The following is a 19,166-nucleotide window of genomic DNA, read 5'->3' as shown; positions in this document are numbered from 1 at the left end:
CTAAGAGACTACTACAAAAAGTTATACACTAACAAATTAGACAACCTAGAAGAAATGGATAAGTTCCTAAAAAAACAAAAACAACCAAAAAAACTTCCAAGATTGAAACAAGAAATAGAAAATCCGAACAGACTGATTATTAGTAACAAAATTGAATCAGTAATCAAAAAATTCCCAACAAACAAAAATTAAGGACCAGATGGATTCACAGACGAATTCTACCAAACATTTAAAGAATATTAATACCCATTCTTCTCAAACTATTCCCAAAAACAGAAGAGGAAAGAATGCTTCCACATTCATTCTAAGAGACCAGCATTACCCTGATACCAAAACCAGACAAAGACACTACAAAAAAATAAAATTAAAGACCAATGTCTCTGATGAACATAGATGCAAAAATCCTCAACAAATATTAACAAAACCAAACTCAAGAATACACTAAAAGACTCATTCACCATGATCAGGTAAGATTTATCTCAGCAGTGCACAGATGGTTCAATATCTGCAAATCAATCAACATGACACACCACAATAACAAAATGAAGGATAAAAACCACATAATCATCTCAACAGATGGAGTAAAAGCATTTAACAAAATTCAAAATCATTCATGATAAAAGTCTCAACAAAGTGGGTTTAGAGGGAACATACTTCAACATAATAAAGACTATATATGACAAACCCACATCATACTCAATGGTGAAAAGCTAAAACCTTTTCCACTAAGATCAAGAATAAGAAAAGGATGTCCACTTCTGCTCCTTTTATTCAACACAGTACTGAAAGTCCTAACTGCAGCAATCAGATAAGAAAAAGAAATAAAAGACATTCAAACTGGTAAGGAAGAAGTAAAACTTTCACTACTTGCAGATGACAAGGTACTATATACAGAAAACCCCAAAGACTCCACCAAAAAACTATTAGAATAAATGAATCCAGTAAAATTGAAGGATACAAAATTAATATACAGAAATGTGTTGTGTTTCTATACACTAATAAAAAGACTAGCAGGAAGAGAAATTAAGAAAACAGTCCCATTTATAACTGCCCCCAAAAATAAAATAAAATACTTGGAATAAGTGTAACCAAGGAAGTGAAAGACCTATACTCTGAAAACTATAAGACAGTGATGAAAGAAACTGAAGACAACACAAGTAAATACAAAGATATACCATGCTCATGGATTGGAAGAATATTGTTAAAATTACAAAACTACCCAAAGTAATCTACAGATTCAATGCAATCCTTATCAAAATACCAATAGTATTTTTCACAGAACTAGAATAAGTAATTCTAAAATTTATATGGAACCCTAAAAGACCCCAAATAGCCAAAGCAATTTTGAGGAAGAACAAAGCTGGAGGTATTACAATTCCAGATTTCAAATTATACTACAAAATTATAATCAAAACAGTATAGTACTGGCACAAAAACAGACACATGGATCAATGAATTAGAATACAGAGTTCAGAAATAAACCTTAATCCACCACAAAGGAGGCAGGAATAGACAGTGGGGAAAAGACCATCTCTTCAATAAGTGGCACTGAGAACACTGCAGAGCTACATGCAAAAGAATGAAACTGGACCACTTTCTTATACCATACACAAAAATAAACTCAAAAGGATGAAAGATCTAAATGTGAAATCCTAAAAGAAAATATAGGCAGTAAACTCTTGAACATTGGCCTTAGCAATATTTTCCTGGAACTATTTCCTCCGTTAACAGAAACTAGAGCAAAAATGAATGATTGGGACCACATCAAACTAAAAGGCTTTTGCACAGCAAAGGAAATCATCAACAAAATGAAAAGTCAACCTACTGAACAGGAGATTTTTGTAAAATCATATCTGACAAAAAGTTTAATATCCAAAATATATATTTAAAAAACTCCTATAACTTGACACTGAAAAGCAAGCAATCCGATTAAAACATGGGCAGAGGGGGTGCCTGGGTGTCTCAGTCAGTTAAGTGTCTGCCTTCAGCTCAGGTCATGATCCCAGGGTCCTGGGATCGAGCCCCGCATCGGGCTCCCTGCTCGGTGGGAAGCCTGCTTCTCCATCTCCCACTCCCCCTGCTCGTGTTCCCTCTCGCACTGTGTCTGTCAAATAAATAAAATCTTAAAAAAAAAGGAAAATCTCTTAAAAAAAAAAATACATGGACAGAGGACCTGAACAGACACTTTTCCAAAGAAGACACGCAGATGGCCAACAGACACATGAAACATTGCTCAACATCACTCATCATCAGGGAGACACAAATCAAAACCACAATGAGTATCTCCCAGCAGTCAGAATGGCTAGTATCAAGAAGACAAGAAATAACAAGTGTCGGTGAGGATGTGGAGGAAAGGGAACCCTCATGCACTGTTGGTGGGAATGTAAATTGGTGCAGCCACTGAGGAGACTAGTACAGAAGTTCCTCAAAAAAGTAAAAGTAGAAATACCACATGATCCAGGAATTCTACTTCTGGGTATTTACCCAAAGAAAACAAAAACACTAATTCAAAAAGACATATGCACCACCATGTTTACTGAAGCATTACTTATAATAGCTAAGTTATGGAAAAACCCAAAGTGTCCACTGATAATGAATGGATAATGAAAATGTGGTAAATATACAGAATGGACTATTAGCCACAAAAAAGAATGGAATCTTGCCACTTGAGACAAGACAGATGGCCCTAGAGGGTATAATGCCAAATAAAATAAGTCAGAGAAAGACAGATACCATATGATCTCACTCGTATGTGGAACCTAAAAACAAACATACGGCAACAACAACAAAAACAGAACAGACTCATAAATACAGAGAACAAACTGGTGGTTGCCAGACGGAAGCATGGGGGGTCACAACAGGTGAAGAGGGTTAAGAGGGACAAACTTAGTTACAACATAAATAAGTCATGGGGATGAAAAGTACAGCATGGGGAATACAGTCAATGATACTGTAATCTACACTTATCGTGGCATTTCGTAAAGCATATAATCATTGAATCACTATGTTGTACACCTGAAACTAATAATACTGTATGTCAACTATACTTCGATCAAAAAATTTTTTTAAATTAAAAAAAAAAAGACTTGAACAGACACTTCACCAAAAAGGGTATATACAGATGGCTGCAGATAAGCACACGAAAAAATGTTCAATATCATTAGCCTTTAGGGAAATGCAGATTAAAACCACAATGAGATACCACTTCACATCTATTAGAATGGCTAAAATAACAAATACTGACAATATCAAATGTTGACAAGGATGTCAAGCACTTGAAACTCTCGTTCATTGCTTGACGGAATACAAATTGATAGTTTACTCTAGAAAATGATTTGACATTTCCTTAAAAAGTTAAATGTACACCTACCACATAATCCAGCCTTCTACTCCCAAGTATTTACCCAGAGAAAGGAAAGCATGTGTTCATGTAAAGACATGTACACAAAGGTTCAGTTAGCTTTACTTGTAATACCCACAAATTAGAACAACACAAATATTCTTCAATGGATTAATGGACAAACACACTGTAATACTTCCACACAACAGAATCCTACTCAGGGATTCAAAGGAACATGCTATCAATACCCACAACTAGGATGACACTGAATGAAAGAAATCCACTTCAAAAGATTACACACTACATCTTTCCATTTAAACAACATTTCTACAAAGACCAAGCTATAGAGATGGAGAACACATCAGTGGTTGCCAGGATTGGAGGGTGGGAGAGAATGCAGCATGAGAACACTTTCTGAGGGGATGAAACAGTTGTGGGATGGTTACACAAATCTACACGTGTTAAAACTCACAGAACTGTATAGCAAAAAAAAAAAAGGCAATTTTAAACCATGTTAATCTTTTATCCAACATAAAAATACCTCAAATTTACAATAATATCTTGCATAACTAAATTGTGTAACTAATTGTATTGCCACAGAAATGGGTTTTAAAGACAATGGAACATGTAGTATTAAGTATTAAAGATTTTATTTATTTGCCAGAGAGAGACACAGCAAGAGAGAGAACACAAGCAGGGGGAAGTGGGAGAGGGAGAAGCAGGCCTCCCGCCGAGCAGGGAGCCCGATGTGGGGCTCAATCCCAGGACCCTGGAACCATGACCTGAGCCGAAGGCAGACGCTAAACGACTGAGCCACCCAGGAGCCCCTATTTATAAAACATTTTAAAAGACACCACAAAACTGTTTCTTCCCAAAGTTAACTGCTCAATCACAAAAAATAGGACTCTTCAACAGCAAGAAAACCAATATTCAAGACAACCAACAGTTCTAGTCATATAGACATCTGGCTTTTGAGTTGCTGATGTTACAAAGCAGGTGAATCATCAGAGAACCGGATGCATGATCTCGAAGCCATCCAAAGTGCATCCACTACTACTCATCCCATCTCTAGCCCACTCAATGCACACAGGGTTTGTTTTAAAGCTCGAAAAGTACAGATCTGAAGGAAAAGGTCAAGAAAACCAGGTTCACCGAGAGCACCTGCACGTCCACCACAATCGGCGAGTGCCTCCACTATGCCCGCGCCTGTCCCTAATTTTCATGCACCTCACCTTGGAACTGCTGCTCTACCCAACGAAGTGAGCGAAGAGAGGAACAGCTCTCATCCACCAATGCTAAACTGAAATGATCCAACCCAGGGCTAAAATACTCTGATAAAATCATATTCGAAGACACAGCTCTGTACTATTTCTGTCAAAAGAGGTTGGTCTTCCATTTCCTCAAAGCATTTCTTATGGAGTCATTTTCGCCTATTTCAAAGAAAAACAATAACCGTTCAAAGAGTAATGCAGATGTCACCCATGCCACTTTCAGTGATACGCCTTTCCTTTTCGAGCATGCACTGGCCATGCAATAAATAGTGTAAGGTAATCAAAACTGTTACTTGAAAAGTATTCTTGAAATAGAATTTTTATTTTAACGATGAAGCTATAGATAGTTTCTTTTCCTTTCTATTTTTCTCTACTTTTCAAAGGTTCCCTCTACTGAAACATTAAAATAGCTGAGTTCCCTTTCTTCTACTCCTAAGATAATTTGCCGTAAGTTATGGCTTACGACCATTATGTTTTCATTATTAATACTCTTGAGGAAACCCTACTTTTTGATCTAATACCCACCATCACCACCAAAGGGGGGCGGGGATAACATATACACTAAACTTTCAGATAACACTGCTCTCACCAATTATTACAAAAATAATTAAAACACAAACATAAGGAGAGCCTGGATATTTTTAAATGGGAGAGACTCCTCCTTGATCTGTTTAATTTACTTGAGAACAGTGCAGAGGAACAGATGAACGTTTAATAAGCCAACTCTGATTATACTATTTCAAGCCTGAAGTACATATTACATTATATTTTAGAAAGTGAGAACTTCTTGGGGTTCTTTACATACTGAAAAATACTCCACTGACCATAAATGACTGAACCCTTGATGCACACACAGGGACGCTGCCTTTTGTTCGATGTCAGGAGTGGAAAGTGATGTCAAGTGAGCCGTCACGGCCATGCTCTCCTTTCTGCTGCCTCAAATGCTATTATTTCTCTTAGTCTTAGCCAGCAAAGATACTTTGCATTCAAAATAAAATCAATACACAGAACTTCACACACACACAATTTTTTTTAAAGAAAACTCATTCATTTTATATGATTTAGAGCCTGAAGTTTTTTTAATTTTTTTAAAATTTTATTTTATTATGTCATGTTAATCACCATACATTACATCATTAGTTTTTGATGTAGTATTCCATGATTCACTGTTTGCATCTAACACCCAGTGCTCCATGCAGAATGTGCCCTCTTTAATACCCATCACCAGGCTAACCCATCCCCCCACCCCCCTCCCCTCTAGAACCCTCAGTTTGTTTCTCAAGACTCCACAGTCTCTCATGGTTCGTCTCCCTCCTGATTTCCCCCTGTTCATTTTTCCCTTCCTTTTTTTTTTTAACATATATTGTATTATTTATTTCAGAGGTACAGGTCTGTGATTCAACAGTCTTGCACAATTCACAGCGCTCACCATAGCACATACTCTCCCCGATATCTATCACCCAGCCACCCCATCCCTCCCACCCCCACCACTCCAGCAACCCTCAGTTTGTTTCCTGAGGTTAAAAATTCCTCCTATCAGTGAGGTCATATGATACATGTCTTTCTCTGATTGACTTATTTTGCTTAGCATAATACCCTCCAGTTCCATCCACATCGTTGCAAATGGCAAGATCTCATTCCTTTTGATGGCTACATAATATTCCATTGTATGTATACACCACATCTTCTTTATCCATTCATCTGTCGATGGACATCTTGCATCTTTCCATAGTTTGGCTCTTGTGGACATTTAGAGCCTGAAGTTTGAGGATTTTTTTTTTTCAGGCTGGAATACATTAGCAATGCCTCCTGGCAAAAACGCAAGTTATAAAATCAGGACTGAGAACATAATTGTAAACAGCCAAATGAAGAAAGAAAAACCTGGATGCCATTTTGTGATGCTACCAAATCAGGGGAGAAATTTCGATGGCTCCTAGGTACTGACAGCATGCCACTGGCATGCAGTGCGTGGCAGAGAAGTCCTAACCTAAACAGTAACAGGGTTGGGTGAGATACTAGGGGAATCCCCTACAACTAAACAATTCTCAGTCTATGATGTTAGCATAAGAATGAGACCTTTCTGGACTGTGAGCTCCTGAAAGGCTTTGTCTTCTTCATCATGCTAGCCCGGTGCCTGGTACTCAGTAAATGCTGACTAGAAAGCATCAAAGAAGAAACTGGACTAGTGACAAGGGCCATAGCCCCAGTGGGTGTCACCCACTGTCCCTGAAGCACATGGGGTGCTCCTGGGAGTGGCCGTCAGCAACACCTCCTCCACTTGGGAGGGGTTTTGTAACTGCAGCAGCAGCCCACAGAGGAGAACAGAATTTTCTTAGACAAAATTCACTCTTCAGCTAATTTCATAGTTGATAATAGCTTGTACTGAGAGAAGTCTCAGCTCTGCCAATTTTTCACAGCTCATTTGTGTTAGCATCATCAACATTACCTTCAACCTATGGTTCTTTGTAGGAATCTTTTTAAGCCAGGTGTCAATTTTGTAGCTGCTGCTTTAATTAACACAGATTAACATAACCTGTAAGCCTACTGAACAAACATGGCAAGTGACAACAGGCTGACCGCAAACAAGAGAGGAAGGCCGCCCGCCCCTCTGCACCCTCTGCACCATGGAGGCCCACACAAACAAGCCCCAGGACAGCTGTGCCCCAAACAGGACCCTTTCCACCTGCCACAGGATTCACGCAAGGGTCCCAGCTTTGATCCCCACACTGAATGTTAGGAAATTTTAGTTTATTTCTTAGAATGATTTAATAACAGCTCTACTACTTTGTTCCTGCTCTCCAACATATGCACCCGTTCTGGAAAACATAAACCGAGGCTCCTTCTGAGAGCATTTCTGCTCTCAAGTTCTTGTTCCTTTAAGTGAACTCTATACCCCGACATGGGGCTCAAACTCACGACCCCAAGATCAAGAGTCGCGTGTTCCACCAACTGAGCCAGCCGCGTGCTCCCCAAGTTCCTGTTTCAGAGACTTATACCTCACCCAGCTTATTTAACCTTCATCTATCCACAAGTAGTTCCTCAGTTCAGGACTTTTAAGCCAGATTCCCATGACTCCTTCTTTCCATACCTGACTCTGCTGGAGAAAAGACTGGAACGCAGTGCCAGGAGCAGTAAGACCAGTAGATTCAGAATCACAGAATCTGGGTTCAAAACCTGCCATTACCAGCCGTGTGACTTGGGGCAGGGGAAATGACCCTTTCTGAGACTCTGTTTCTTTATTTCCAAAAGGAGGAAAATTCTATTTTGTTCACCTGTCTTGGTCATTATAAAGATTAATAACTATTACAAATGATTAACAAGATTAAAAGCAATTTTACTTCTAGATTTATAAATACTAACATGTTAATTATATATTATAGTGACTTTCATTATTATACAGATGAACAGTAAATTTACTTATATATGTATGTACTTAATGTAACAATAAAGGCAATTTTCTTTGTTTATATTTTTAATTATAAATGATGATTATTTTAAAGACTAAAAGTAATCTTACTGTTTTTATTCATGTTCTCTCTTAGTAAGTCCTGTTCAAAAGCAACCAAGTTCAAAAGGTCTCTTTGTAAAGTTTCAAACCATCCACTGCTATAATAAAGTTACTATATAATTACAGAAATAACACAAGTGGAAAATTACAAAATTTAAACTAAGTATAAAAAAATAAATTCAAGTCACCCACCGTCCTACCACCCAGGGGTAAACTCTTAATACTGTGGTATAGTTTTTAAGAGGTTATGTAAAATATTTTGTATCTTCTGTAATTTCACACTATCCTGTGCCCACTTAGCCCTATAACCATCTTCTATGTACATGGGTCACCAGCCATTTTGCATTATGGGACAGAAGGTTGCACCTAATTTTTATGTTACAAGTATTACAGTGATCAACATGCCTGAACATAAATTTTTATGAATTAAAAAAAAAGAAGTTTTGCCAGAATAAAGTCCTAGAAGTGGTAAGGCAGGACATAATCACTGCGAAGGCTTTGGACACATACTGTCAAACTGCTTTTCAAAAGTCTACACAGTAAAATGCTACTTAACAAAGGTAATAGGATGATAACTGATTTAGAAACTGAAAAGGCAGAGAACCATAAACACACACACACACACACACACAGAGCTTAGCCATCTAATTTGAAATATACATTCTTTTACCAATTTCCTGATGAAGAGTGAACATCTCTTCCATGAATAATCGGTCTCCAGACTGACTGCAGGCTAGTCATTCTTACACAAACCACGAACAAAAACCATCACCCACAACTCCCACTCTCCCTCTTTTATTAGAATGGAATACAAACTCAAAGCATGTCAGGAAACAAGCTGAGAATCCTTACGGACATTTAATTACTCCCCCAGTCCTTTGCAGTTGCCACGACCATACCTCACTTAAGAACATTCTTTTTGGAGGCCTGCCTTTGGAAGCTTTCAAAAGTATTTAGCATATTTTTGTAGAAACCTAATATTTAATCATATTACATAAAATCTCAATCATGTAATTACACAGTAACAAGTACTACTAACAAAAACTGGCTTTTGTTATAAATGAAACCAACTCTTGATCAACATTCAACTCAGCTTATCTAGAAAGACGTGAGAGTCTACAGAGTGGCTGCCTGCACGCACGGGCTTGGCAGGGCGAGCTGGTGAGGGAGACGGAAGTCACCAAAGAGGGCTCTCACCTCCCAGCCCTTTGCAAGTACTCGGTACTGTGTTAAAAGGCATTTTTTAAATGTGGTGTGTGTGTGTAGGTGCAGTGTAAACTTCCACAGACACAGGCAGTCCCTGAACTCAGAGGAAGAGCCAGAGCACTTGTTAGTGTTTAACAGACTTGCCAAATGGAAGCCAAGAGCAGCCAAACAAGTTCTCTCTCCTACCCACCTCCTCCAACCAACCTCCAACAGAGCCTAGGCTTGGTCCCCATCTCTTGCCTTTCTTTCTAAATCCAGTCATCAGTTGAGCTCATCCAGTCTCAAAGCTTCAAATACCATGTATAAAGTGAAGACTCTCAAATTTAAAACTCTGGATGCATGTCAAAGAGCAGAATTCCTCACCCCGCAGACCTGCTCCACTCTCCAGACCAGTAACCACCACCACCACCACTCAAGCAAAGAGGCTGCTGCCCATGACTTTTCCCATTTGTAACTCCACATCCAATGTAATAGTAATTCCTAGCACCTCTTCATGTGTTTGTGGATTTATTCCTTCTCCTTAAAATGTAAGCGTCTACAGGGCAGGGACCCTGCCTTATTTCACGGATCTATCTCCAACCCCAAAGTCGTCTCAGATACACAGTTAAGTCCTTAATAAACATTGTTGAGTGAAAAGAGCTCCTAAAAACTTACAGACTCCTCTAGGAAATTTTCCATGTATAATTAGAAGACCAGGAGAAAATTTTCCAACCCCTTTGAAATACACTATATTCACAGTTTGGGCATGACAATGGACTACTACTCCAACACCCTCACTTTACAGCTGTGAACCTTAAGGTCCAAAAAAACTTAACAAAATTTATGACATCACGAGAGCACAGCTCCTAATGTAAATGTCTAATGACCTACAAGCAGCTCCACCAAACCATCACCCTTGGCATCGCTTCTCCTTTTGTTTATATGCAACTTATTTCTCGCAAGTATTTGGAGAACAAAATGGTTAAAATCAGAGATGTTTATTTTTTTCATTCTGGGGTATGTAAGAGGTTTCTTGCAATGTCCCCAACTGCACAGCCACTTGAAAGCCCATGCCTAGTCTGGAGACTCCTGAAGAGCCAGCGAACAATACAGAGCAGACAGAAACTCTAAGTCTAGCTGCCTGGATTCAAAATCCCAAAGTCACTGCAGGAAGCTATTGTTGCTGACTTCTCTCTACTTTTACAAGCCCTTCCCTATTAGAATCTACTGTGAACTTCCAGTACAGAGAGAGAGAGAGAGAGAGAGAGAGAGTAGCTGGGTGTCTCTAATTTGGTACTTGTCATTTGGCTTCATATTTTTTTTGTCCAAAGGTTCTTCATAAAATGCTACTACTAAGCTCACCTCCACACCCCCCACACTAGAAAGCCCCCCAAGGTAAAGTTCCCACAGGTATGAAGTAATGTTAGTACCTCACAGACTTTATCCCTGTCCCAATGTGAATACTCTGGTGTTTACAAAGCTTATGGTATCACTTTGTTGGGCTCCCCTGACACCCCGTAAGGGGCCTGCCAGGCACCCCCAGCTACTGTTACCAGCTCAGGACCACAACCACTGAGGCAGTCAAGGTCAGGAAGCCCCATGTTACCTCCCCAACCCCCCACCTCCTACTCACCTAACCACCTCAACCTCCTGGCTAGGGCTGAGCACGATATGTGAACTCTTCCAGCGCGCAGCGAGTTCTGCCCAACATGTGTTTTTATGCCTACAACCAATAGGCACTTTGACGTTAACAAATGGTTTTCCACAAACATCTCATCTCCTCATCAACACCACCCCACAGAGTAAACATCACATCCTCATTTTTCACATGATAATGTGAATGGTCAAAGGGGCCAAAGGGGAGGGGTCAATGTCACAATGAAGTAAAGTCCTACCTGCACCAGTCTTTCAATATGGAAGCCCTTGTTCTTTTGCCCACACTAAGTACACAGCCTCTTGTGAGAGCTGCAGCCACGTCCACGTTACCCACCTAGCAGAGGTGCGAGACCTTGCAAAGCATCCTTAAGTTCACTCGTTCCTTCATCACAGCTCCCTATGCCTTGACTGGGGCGGGGTGGGGTGCTGCACAGGAAGCTAGCATGCATTAACATAAAACTTCTGGCTCCTGGCAGCCCTCAGTTAACGTGGCAGAGGCCGGTGGGCGGGGAGGGGGGGACACCTGTGGAGGGATGACAGGATAAATACACAACAGGTCAAAAAATAATGCCAGAAAAACATGGCAATGTTGCCCTTACAGCTGTGCCGTATGTAGTTCATAATTTGCAAGGAGGTTTCACGTATATTTAGCCCCCCACAAACACAACCCAGCATAACAACTAAGTACTAAGTGGAAACTGGGGCTCAGTTCAGGCGGTTGGAGGAGGTATCTTGGAACTGAGGCTGGGGGAGGGCCTGAGAGGTTGAGATGAGAGAGATGGGCATTCCAGAGCACTCGAGAATCAACGCAAACCACAACGGCCTGAAAACGTTAGAAGACCTGGCGAGCCAGGGCGCTCTAGGCTGGAGTACTCCATTTTTACTCAAGAGTAACAAGAGCTACAGATGAAAACAAAGGAGACATTTAAACAAAAACAGGGGAACACATCTAAGACAAATGACTACTTCTGCAAGAGAACAATGAACATCATGAGCTTCCATAAAGTTATGTGGGTCTCATAGACACAAAGCTGAGACTTTTTTTGTGATGGGATTTTACATTTCCCATGCTCCAAGGTCAAAATTCACCTTTTATACTTCTTCATCCCCTCTGTTTTTACTGAAGATTCACACTTTTTCATTTATGTAACACTCATTTGTATTTATCTCCTTTTGGGTACCTATTTAAATATGATGCAAGCTTTCAAGGTAGGAATTGTGCCTTTTACTCCTTTTGTATCCCCCAGAAAACCTAAAATAATACTTATCATGAAAGTCATCCTATAAATATCATTGACTGATCAGGACATCACAGACTTATTTTAAAAGAATTGAAGGGGCACCTGGGTAGCTCAGTCGGTTAAGCGTCTGACTCTTGATTTCAGCTCAGGTCTCGCTCTCAGGGTCATGGGATCAAGCCCCAGGTCAGGCTCTAGGTTTAGCAGGGAGTCTGCTTGAGGTTCTCTCTCTCCCCCTCTCCCTCTGCCTCCACCTGTGCAGGCTCTCTCTCTTTCTTTCTCTCTCAGACAAATAAATCATTAAAAAAAAAAAAAAGGAAATGGAACTGATTGTAGGAGAAGCCCCTGTAACACACATATCTACCTATTTCACCCTTTGCAGTCTTGCTCATTTGTCCTTAGATGTGCCAGGCACTGCCCTAAACACTTTATTTATGTTAACTTATATCATCCTCCTAACAACCCTATGAGGTACATACTATTATTGCTGTTATTACTATTTTACAAAGCAGGAAACTGAAGCACAGAGATTAAGTAACTTACCCAACATCACAAAGCTGGTAAGTGGTACAGGTAAGATTTGAATCCAGGAAGTCTGTTTCCAGACTTAATGCACTAAACCTCTATGCATGACATAGTCTCTAAGAATAACACATTTATTGAAAGCATATGGGCCAGATTTTGCTTCTTCAGTTTTTAAGCTGTGGCAGCAATCACATTTTTTTTAATTCGACACAAAGCAATCCACAATTACTTTTTTAAATCACAAAAAATACAAAGACTTTAATATGCTCCTAAAGAATGCATTTAGATTTGGGGATTTGCATGCTGTTTACACTAGGAAGTGCATCTGCTCTTGGCATTAAACATGACAAGCTAGTTTATGGTTATACAATAGAGAATGTCAGTGTCATCATCTGATCAAACAAACAGTGAATGATTAATGCCTCCTCATAGAGAAATTTCTTTTTAAATATATTAACATATAAATAGCTAAGCAAATATTACTTGATTCAGATAACCTAATATCTACAAAGACAAGAGAGTTCTTTACCTATAAATAATAGTCAACACTCACTTAAACATAGCAGCATCCAATGGTGCATCTGGAAATGCCCACACACAGTGTTGACTCAAAAGAATCCCCTACTGACTGTAATTAATGCTGACATAAATCTAGACACAGAGATGGCAATGAAATCAATGGCTGGTTTCACATGACAATTAAAAGCGTTGTTCCAAGCAGTCAGAAAATTTTTCTGTAGAAATGTTCTAAAACCTTGTCCATTTTATAAGACAAAGCCAGTTTCACTTATATCCTTAAAATTATTAACTACTACATACATCAGTAACCGATTCATAGATGAAAAGCATTCAGTAAAACTTCATTCAATCAAAATGGAAAGAACAGGGTGCCTGGGTGGCTCAGATGGTTAAGCGTCTGCCTTCGGCTCAGGTCGTGGTCCCGGGGTCCTGGGATCGAGTCCCGCATCGGGCTCCCTGCTCCTTGGGAGCCTGCTTCTCCCTCTGCCTCTCTCTCTCTCTCTCTCTCTCTCTCTCTGTCTCTCATGAATAAATAAATAAAATCTTTAAAAAAAAAAATGGAAAGAACAAGTACGAAAGAGAAAACTGTTCTCAAAATATACCAAACAAACAAATAAACAAGTCCATTAAGTTTGGTTCCTGTGCACAATATAGAACAGCTCGTAAAAACTAATTGGTCAACATGCTTGAGACTATAAACATCCATTTTAATCAGAAAGAGTAGCAAACATTATGCAAAACAAATATTATTTAAGAAAATGTATTTAATTTGGTTCATAATGCATACAAATCTCTACTTTAGTCATAATTTTTAGATTAAAAAATTAACATAACCTTGCTAAGAGGATACAATTAAAACATAGTGGCTTTTTTTTTACTGTTGCTTTCAGCATGGCTCCATTAACACCCATTGTTTATCTGTACAAATAAAGAGCAGCCTGAGAACTGTCCTAGTTTCTTTGAGAGTTATCAGCTGAAGCTAATGTTTCCTTAGTGAGAAGGCCACTCTAAAAGGGTGCCGTGAACCTGGCCAGTTGCCCTTGCTATTTACACAGACACAAGCCCGATCAGCAGCAAGGGCAACACCAGTTTTGCAGTGGAATCTGAGTGCCCATAAGTGATGTGTCTGAACAGTCTCCGTTATGCTCAATCTGCTCAGCTCAAAATAAAGAGCAGCCTTTCTCCCCAGTAAACAGCAAGCTTCAAATGAGCTTAATCATACATTCTAATGGATGGCAGCCCAATGACGAAGCGAAGCTTCCTTTAAGAGTAACATTTGCTTCCCCCTGTCCTGCTCACCTTCACATCCCAGGCACATGAAAGGACTTAGAAGAAATCACCACTCTGAAGCTCTCCTAGAGAACTAGAGTGTGTTCCCCCACATGCCACCCCCAAGTGTGTACTGTGAACATCTTTCTTTACTTCTGCTTATAAGGAGACTTGTGAAAAGATAATGCTTGCAGCACAGCTAACACCTAGGAAACACCCAAAACATATATCCTCCATGACACATCAACTGCAGAACATTCTCTTGAGCCTTGGATGTGGGTATTAGTGACCAGTGTCAGAGGAGAGGTCTTAAATGGTAGGAATAAGGGATTACCCTGAGACAACTAAAACCTGACAGCAGAGTTGAGCCCCATACTATAGCTAGTAAAAACAATTAATTAGGCCAGGTTAAACAACTGAATCATGTTGATTGTTTCACTTCAATTTCTTTTTTTTTTAAGATTTATCTATTTTGGAGAGAGCACACCTGCGAGGGGGGCAGGGGCAAAAGGAGAGAATCTCAAGCAGACTCCCCACCCAGCACTCTCACGACCCTGAGATCATGACCTGAGCTGAAACCAGGAGTCAGATACTGAACCCACTGAGCCACCCAGCACCCCTGTTTCACTTCAATTTCTTATCACAAGATGATTCTCTTAACAGACAAATCACACCAAGCAGCTTCATCGGACATTTGTACATAAACACAGTATCTCTCCCTGATGAAATACATGCACATCAAGGTTGCAGTCTTGTTCCGCATTTAACATCACTGGTTTCATTATAGGAATGAACCCAGTCACCAAAAGAACATTCGTTCGTCAGTAACAATGTTTTTGTGACAATGAAGATACGTCTCAAAAAAAGTTCTGAGCAAAATGATACATACAGACATGACCTACAATATAGCTTCATTATGATCATCCACAAAAGGTTCTAAAATTATAAATCAGGGGCGCCTGGGTGACTCAGTCATTAAGCGTCTGCCTTCGGCTCAGGTCCTAATCCCAGGGTCCTGGGATCGAGCCCCGCATCAGGCTCCCTGCTCGGCAGAAAGCCTGCTTCTCCCTCTTCCACTCCCCCTGCTTGTGTTCCCTCTCTCGCTGTATCTCTCTCTGTCAAATAAATAAAATCTTTAAAGAAAATAAAAAATTTAAAAAATAAAATTATAAATCAAACTTACTATTAAGCACCACGGCTAGAGTGCCAAATTCTCAGGTTGCCAAAATCCTCATTTATAAAATAGAGGTAATATCTCTCTTAAAGACTGAATATCAATAAGATAGCATGTCAAAAAAGTGAATTCAAGATGCATCACAGACCTAAACATAAGCTAAAACCATGAAGCTTTCCAGAAGAAATTTCAGGATTGGGGGGAGGGGGTAGGCAAAGGCCTCCAAAGACACAGAAAGTAATAACCATTTTTTTAAATGGACACATTAGATTTAATCCTATTTAGAACTTTTGATTATCAAAAGTTCATTAAAAAAAAACTTGGGGGAAATCATGGCAAAATACAAATCTAAAAAAGAAGGACTGGTATGTAGGCTCTATAAGGAACTCCTACACTCAATAATAAAATGTTCACTGTAGCTTGTTTGTAACAGCCTGCGTTGGAGGGGACAGCTCAATAGCGGAAGAAGAGATGCTGGAAATTTCCCTCCTGTGAAGAATAAAGGGTTAGCAGTTAAGACTGCCTAGAAGACTACTTGAGGGAGAAGACAGGAAATAAAAACTAGACAGATGCCAGGACAGTCTGAACTCATAAAAAACACATTGTACACAGCACCAGTCTATGCACATTTAAAAGAAATCTGGATTTAAAGTGGCAGTTTTGTTGTCCTATTACACTGGTTTCAAAAAAGCTTCTACCCAAATTTAATGCTGGAAGCAATTAATTCTTATTTAGGTTTATTCAATTATCCAAATCAAGAAACCTATGTATTTGCATGGAAAATATATTTTACTTAAAAAACTAGATTCATATCATATCACACTTTAGACACTTTCTGTTCTGCCTAAAAATAAACTTTAACGCCTTTACAGCAATAGGCCAAGAAAATAAGGATGTAAAGTAATACAAAATGGTACATGGTTGCCAATAATTATTAAAGTTTTTCAACCATAATCCCTGAACTGTGATTTTATATAATTATACATTTGGTTCTGTCTAGACATGTTCGATTGGTAAAGCATACCACCCTATCCCACAAGCACTGGCAGACCAATACATAATAAACAGTTACCCACTGTAGCATTACAGGACATGAAATTGATAGTTATGTTTTTATGTTTTTAAAATGTAGACGTTCTTGTAACAATAAGAATTTTTGACACTTATTGCAAGGGTGTTTTTTTTTATGTTTCAAGTTTTTATTTAAATTCCAGTTCACAAATAGTGTCACATCAGTTTCAGGAGTAGAGCTCAGTGATTCATCACTTACATACAGCACCAGTGCTCATCACAAGTGCTCTCCTTACTGCCCGTCACCCACCTAGCCCACTCCCGCCCACCTCCCCTCAAGCAACCTGCAGTTTGTAAGAGTCTCTCTTATGGTTTTATGGCAAGTTTTTCTACTGCGAATCTAAACATGTTATGAATGTGCACCTGTATTTTGTCACTGGGTTTACCCTTCTCTCTGCGATGTGCCCGCGTGTGTACAAGGGGTGCTCTGTTGCTAACCACGCACTGTGCTCTGGCACAGTTACACCACACAGTGACTTGACACGCATTTCACGCAAATTAGCAAAACAAGTATCTAGACTCCAGGGTTCTGTCTCTGTCTCAGAGGAGTGTTACAACCTGTTTGGACTAAACTGCCAGTTAAAAAAAGGATACCACATGTGAAAACTAAATAATTCCCTTTTTAGCTGTGAAGGGGGAGAAAAAAACCACACGATTTCTAAGTACCTTTAACACCACAGTAAATGAAAGAGTTTTGACCAGAGTAGCAAAGATGTGAAATCAACAAATATTGTTACATAAAGGATTAGTGATAACTAAAAGTATGTTATTTTAAGCTAAAACAGGGATACATCCTATCACCATAATATGTGAGGAGAGAAGCATAAATACACAGAAAAAAACAGGGAAGAACAATTCAACACAGTAGCTCAGGCACCGAAGCAGGCAGATATGGGGTTCAAATCCCAGCTCGGCCACATATGAGTGATGAGACCTTGCCAAAATCGTTTAGCCTTACAGGTAACATGAAGATGTCGGTCAATATCTCACAGGATGATGTAGAGCTATATTATATGAGATCATGGAGGCAAAAGTCTAGCAAATTTCTAAGTACAAATTATTCAATAATGGTTAACTATTATTGTTAGAGTTAACTTAAAATTTCCTCAGTAAGAATTTGGAATTACTAAAAGGCTGTAAAGTAAAAGAACCAAATTTCATCACACAAAAAAATGGCAATTAAAGATTTCTAGTTTAGGAATTTTTTCCCATTGTCCCAACAACATTGTGGGAAGCCAAGAGAATTTTAAACTTTAAACTAGCAGTAGAGGCAGTAGGAATAAGTTCTCCTTTCCTTCTGGTCCAAAAACTAAGAAAAGGAATGAGGGAAAAAACAAAATCAATCATTTGGAATCAACCATTACAGGCAATCATTCACGGGACCAAACAACGGCACACATACAATCATAGCCACGGGTAAAACCGTTTCCACGTAAAGTCACAAACCTGCACACTCAGTTCCTCTTGTTTGTAAGCCAGCTTGATGCAGTTACACTACAATGACTTTCTGGGACAGGCTGTGACTAACCAAGCAAGTACCTGTGCACGATAAAAATATGAACTTAGTAAAAAGGCACAACATTCTATTTCATTTAATTCTTCATTTGTGCTCCACTCATGAAGGACCAACAAGTTCTTACTCTGTGGCAGGCTCTGCCAAATATTTACATGATAACAAGGGCAATCCCTGCAGGGAAAGTGCATCTACGAAAAGTGTAAAGAGGCATGGCCCAGGATGTCCTGTCTCACGCAGCACCCATTTCCGAACCTCCAGAGTGAAAGGGCAGAAAAAGGTAGTAACTGGGGCTAACGCTAAGCAGACGAGGCCAGAGCCAAAAGTAAAAGGGGCTTTGCCTGATCTTCATCCTAAACGTTATGGTTTACAACACATACCATTTTCTGTTGATAGGGTAAATTTCTTAAATTTTATTTACAGTACTCATTTAATTAGCATAATTTATTCAGAGTTATAAAAAGATAAACTCTCTAGAGGCTTTGCCCCAACCAGATACCAATTTCTAGGTACCCATATTCTCCTTACCCTTCAAGGGTAGTTCCAAGACAACCTTCTCCAGAGATCATTTCTTGATAGGCTTCAGCTGAAAGTTGTCTTTTGCTATGAATGCCTGTGGCACTTTGCCCGCAACGAACTATCTCCTACCAGTTTCCCTTTCTACCTCATATTAAGGTTGCCTTCCTACACATCCATAAAAAACTCTGGTTCCTTGGGAGCAGATTCATATATGATTTACCTAGGACAAAGAGCCCTGCAGGAGCTGCAGGGTTCAAAATAAACATTAACAAACGTATGCTTTTGTTCCTTTAAGATTGAAGCTCAACCATAAATTTCCCTAACTTCACCACTGCCGCTGGTGATATTATATTTACTGAAAAATGTGTCTTTAATCAG

General features: G+C 39.4%; 1 protein-coding gene across 39 annotated transcripts in view; it reads right to left on the bottom strand.

The window, feature by feature from the left end:
- Window positions 1-19,166, bottom strand: part of SIPA1L1 (signal induced proliferation associated 1 like 1) — a 463,818-nt gene that overhangs the window by 235,702 nt on the left and 208,950 nt on the right. For 26 of the 39 annotated variants that reach the window (XM_073895440.1, XM_073895444.1, XM_073895465.1 and 23 more), the window contains one exon: window positions 18,203-18,295. The exons of the other annotated variants lie outside the window; for them this stretch is intronic. The gene's annotated coding sequence lies outside the window, so the exon portion shown is untranslated. The remainder of the gene's footprint in view (window positions 1-18,202; window positions 18,296-19,166) is intronic. 39 annotated transcript variants of the gene reach the window in all.

Source organism: Callorhinus ursinus, unplaced genomic scaffold (genome assembly GCF_003265705.2).
Source record: "Callorhinus ursinus isolate GAN/ISIS: 27379988/994484 unplaced genomic scaffold, GSC_fseal_2.0 scaffold8, whole genome shotgun sequence".
NCBI classification, from domain to species: Eukaryota; Metazoa; Chordata; class Mammalia; order Carnivora; family Otariidae; genus Callorhinus; species Callorhinus ursinus.
Note: the sequence above shows the minus strand (reverse complement) of the source record. Positions and strands in the feature narration are given on the sequence as shown.